The sequence below is a fragment of the Rhagoletis zephyria genome, unplaced genomic scaffold (assembly GCF_001687245.7).
Source record: "Rhagoletis zephyria isolate East Lansing unplaced genomic scaffold, Rhagoletis_zephyria_1.1 Rzeph_scaffold_02017, whole genome shotgun sequence".
In the NCBI taxonomy this organism is placed as follows: Eukaryota; Metazoa; Arthropoda; class Insecta; order Diptera; family Tephritidae; genus Rhagoletis; species Rhagoletis zephyria.
Window position 1 is genome coordinate 53,377 of NW_016159101.1, and position 4,833 is coordinate 58,209.

Genomic DNA, 4,833 nt, shown 5'->3' on the forward strand with positions numbered 1-4,833 from the left:
GTATTGATTATATATATGAAGGTAAGTATTTCAATGTGTTTGTGTGTTGTTCTTTGCATAATTATAAATCAATTAGATTCGGACTCATGTCCTCAACATGCCGGCGGGGCTGCGGCGACGTGACCTCTACTAGGTTCTGGAGTTGTGCAGGCGTTTGCCACGCCTTGTCGAATAGATCCCGGACGCGGCGTTGGAAGGGGCTATTACTTCGCCTTGAAATTCTCCCCCGCTCAGTTTTCTGCGTAGGTTTACGTTGGTCTTGTTGTTTACGATGCTTGCTTCGTTTTCGACTAGTAGCTGCTTGTTTAGGCTCGTACTTTTTCTTGCGGTCCGGCGGTGTAGAGGAGGATCAATGAAGTAATGTATGATGGGCTAATCCGCAGCGATGACACCTGTCCGGCCAATCACAGGCGCCCGTCACGTGAGAAGTAGCCAAGCAGTTGATACAGTAGCGGTGTGCTCGGGCCGACTCGTAACGTTCGTCAGGCGTCATTGCGAGGAGCGCACGACACTGACGTAAAGAGTGGCGGCGGCAACACAGCCGAAATTTTCCGAAATCCCGAGTTCTGCAAATATAATAAGTTCGAAAGAAGTTGTAAGTGCATTGGTGGTACGTGGATGGATATAAAGAAACAGTAGAGACACATAGAATAGACAGGAGGACAATGGGAGCTGAGCTACGCGGGTGGTAACAGACAGAGTTTTGTTATGTTGCGTGTGACGGTTCCGGATGGGGTTCGGATGTCGACTACGCGAACATTTTGATCTGGTGCGGGGTTGAGTTTTGTGATTCGGCCGAGTCGCCATTCGTTAGGGGGCAGAAGATCGTCCTTAATGGCGACCAGGTCTCCTTCCTTTAAGTGGGGTTCCTTTCCATTTGTATCGTTTGTGGAGCTCTTGCAGGTACTCACTCTTCCAGCGTTTGCTGAATTGATGGTGGAGTACCCTTAATATTTGCCATTTATTGATTAGGGAGAGGTTTTCGGAGTTTGGCTCAGGAATGGAGAGTAGCGGGGCACCGCGCAGAAAGTGACCTGGTGTCAAAGCTTGGAGGTCATCAGGATATTGTGACATCGGGGATAGCGAATTCAGAACCGCTTCAATACGGACAAGGACAGTGTTGAACTCCTCTTACGTGAATTTATGGGTGCCCGCAACTTTGATGAAATGAATCTTGAAACTTTTCACTGCTGCTTCCCAGAGTCCTCTCATGTGTGGGGCGTACGGAGGAATGAACTGCCATGAGAGGCCGTGGAGGGCATATTTGTTGGCAATATCCGCTAAGACTTCCTCAAGAAAGGAGGACAATTCCCTCTTGAGACTTCGCTGTGCTCCTACAAAGGTTTTCCATTGCCGGACATCACTTTGTGAGGTATTCCTCGGCATCCGATGAATCGGGTGAATGCTATCTTAAAAGCTTCAGTTGTTAAATCAGAGCAAAGTTCGAGATGAATAGCTTTTGTGGAGAAGCATACGAAAGCGCAAACGTATGCTTTGGAGTGAGATGCTCGACTAAGAGTAGAGGTTTTTACCAGGAATGGACCAGCAAGATCAACACCAGTGGTTTGGAATGGGAGCGAGTAGGTAGAGCGTTCTGGGGTAACGCGTATATTTTGCTTGTAGATGGTACATGTCTTGCAGTGAAAGATGCATGTCTTGATCTTCTGCTTGAGGCGAGGTATGTAGTATTCCTGCTGGACCATGCAGATCATCAGCTACTTCTCGGCGTGGAGTAGTGTTGGGTGGAGGAAAGCGAGAAGAAGAGAACATAGCTTTGAGTTGTCTGGTATTATGATGCGGTGCCGCTCATTATAACTGAGGGCGGCGTAAGTGAGGCATCCGTTAACGCGCAGCATGCCTGACTTATTCAAAAATGGGTTAATGGTGACCAATGGGTCCTTTTTGCTGATTGGGTTTTTCGCTTCCAAGGTTGCCATCATTTCGCCTGATTTATTTCTGCATGCGTTATAGTGATGGTTTGTGGGACATGCAACCTTTTGGCTTTGTTTACAAACCGTAACATGAATGCTACCACTCGTAGAGCTCTTGAGTAGGAGGAGAAGCGATGTAAGAGATCGGTGCTTACGGCTGCGTGGAATGCTTCTGTGTGCTTTTGTTCTGGAGGAGATGGATGATTTGGGGTGACTTTTGGCCATGGTAGGGGGGCTCTGTTAGCCATTCGGGGCCTTTCCACCAGAGAGAGCAGTCTACGAGGTCTTGAGGTCTGGCTCCTCGTGTGCCTAGATCTGCTGGATTGTCGGCGCTGCAGACATGACGCCACTTAGCATTGTTGACGTTTTGTGGGATCTGGGATGTCCTGTTTGCTACATACGTCTTCCACATCCAGGGAGGTTTTTCCAACCAAGCTGGCACGATGGAAGAGTCAGTCCACAACGTTAGTTCATGGGAGGGCAGATCTAGTTGGGATCGGATCTGTTTCACTAACTTTGTGATTAGGACTGCACCGCAGAGTTCCAGCCTTGGGAGAGAAACAGTCTGTAAGGGTGCAACTTTGCTCTTTGCTGCGAGTAGATGAGAACTAGCAGTTTCGCCATGTTTAACTCTTAGATATACACAAGCGCAAAAAGCCTTTTCAGAGGCATCAGAAAATCGATGCAATTGGATTGGGTTATCCGGGCTGAATTGTACCGAACGGGGTATCTCAATTTCTTTGATCGCCGAGAGATTTTTCTGGAAGGAGTTCCATTTGAGAAGTGAGGTGGGTTTGACAGGTTCGTCCCAGTCTGTTCCTTCCATCCAGAGCAGCTGGAGGAGAGTTTTCGCTGCTATCACTATGGGCGATATCCATCCTGCCGGGTCGAAAAGTTTCGCGACAGCTGATAAGATCTGTCGCTTTGTGGCAGTGTTTGTGTCAGGGAGCGGATCTACTGAGTACGAAAACGTGTCGTGAGAGCGTTCCATTTAATTCCAAGGGTTTTCATTGAGCTTGCCTCTTGGAATTGGAGAAAATCTGTGTCTAACTGATCAGACTGAGGAATATCTTTCAGCAGTGATTTGCGATTTGCCGTGATCTTTTTCAAGGGGAATCCTGCTGATTTTAGGACATCGATGATTTGAGATATCGATTCGCTGGCTGAGTCTAGATGGTGCCCGCCTGAGAGAATGTCGTCAACATAAGTTTCGTTGACTAAAATTGCTGAGCTTTGTGGGGATTTTTGTTGCGTGTCTTTGGCCAATTGATGGAGTGTTCTTATGGCCAAATAGGGAGCACAGTTAACTCCAAATGTAACTGTTTTTAGTTTCAAGTCTTCTATCGGACTTTCGGGGGATCGGCAGTACAGGATTCGCTGGAAATTCCGGTCTTCCTTGTGGACGTATATCTGGCGATGCATTTTTTCAATGTCGCCATTGAACACATACTTACATAACCTCCATTTGAGAATTATAAGCATTAGGTCATTTTGGAGAACGGGACCTATGTTCAGTACGTCATTCAGTGAGAGAGTTTTGAAGCATTAAAAACTATTTGAACTTTAGTAGTTTAACTATCAGGTTTAATCACAGCGTGATGTGGCAGGTAAAATGAAAAATATTTACCATCACGTATGATTTCGCGTGACTTTGTGGGCTCCATGTGGTCTAGAGTTAAGTATTCTTCGAGGACCTTTGAATATCTGGTTTGGAGTTACGCTTTCTTCTCGATGCTCCGTTCGATTTTCAGGTATTGCTGCTGAGCTGCGGGTCTGGAGTGCTCTAGTGCGGTTGAGTCGGGAAATGTTGAGTGGGAGTTTTACTACGTATCGGCCATCTTCTCTCCGATAGGTAGTATTTTTGTAGAGCTCCTCGCAAAATTCATCATCGCCTGTGTGAGTGGGAGCCGATGGAACCTCGTCTTGTTCCCAAAATCCTTTGAGTAGATCTCCTAGGGAATCTGCTGAGCTTTCAACTACCTGGGTGGAAAATGTTGAGATTTGTTTCACAACAGGGCCACTTAATATCCACCCAAAGATGGAATTTTGGGCTATTAAGCTTCCGCCAACGTTGGGTTTGAGACCTGGAATGAGTATTTTGGGGAGTAGGTCGCTACCAATTACCATGTCTATTCTGGCGGGTGCGAAGCAGTTGGGATCAGCTAGAGGCAGTGAGGCGTATTCTTGGAGATCAACGTAGGTCACCTTTAATGATGGTAAAAAGTGCGTCAATTGGGGGAGTATTATTGCGTGAGTTGCAATTTTTAGGGCGAGATCTGGAGAACATATTGTGAGTGAGCAAATTTTGTTAGCATTCTGGACTGTTCGTCCGCCCATTCCTAATATTTCAAAGTTTGTTTTGGTTGTGGGTAGACCAAGTAGCTTTTGTACACGAGAATTTACAAAAGTCTTTTGGGATCATTGGTCTATGAGAGCGCGAATTTGAACGGTTTCTCCTTTGTGGAAGATCGGGATATTTGCCGTAGGGAGTAAAGTTCTTTCTCTACTACTTGAGAAATGTGAGAGCACCTTATCATTATTGCTTTGAGATGCATTTGCTGCGGCGGCTTGGGTAGAGGTACATGGCATTTCATTGTCAGTGGTCACGTGAGATGTGACCTAGTTTTTAGTGGAGTTTTTATTGTTTGGCGTTTGGGATTTCGCTGTGAAATGAAGGAGAGAATGGTGTCGCTTTTGGCAATACACGCAAGTGAAGTTGCTTTTACAATCTCTCTCTGAATGAGAGTACGCCAAACAATTTTTACAATAATTGTTTTCTTTAACGAACTTATTCCGATCATGAACGGATAGTTCTTTGAATTTTACGCAACTCATCATGGAGTGATTACAATTGCATAATTTGCATGAGGCTGGCTTTTTTTGTTCAGTATGGAACGATTGA

At 45.9% G+C, this 4,833-nt stretch overlaps 1 pseudogene; it reads right to left on the bottom strand.

Annotated features, from left to right (window-relative positions):
- Window positions 1-305: 305 nt before the first annotated feature.
- Window positions 306-4,166, bottom strand: LOC108365844 (uncharacterized; annotated as a pseudogene).
- Between the last annotated feature and the right edge of the window lie 667 nt (window positions 4,167-4,833).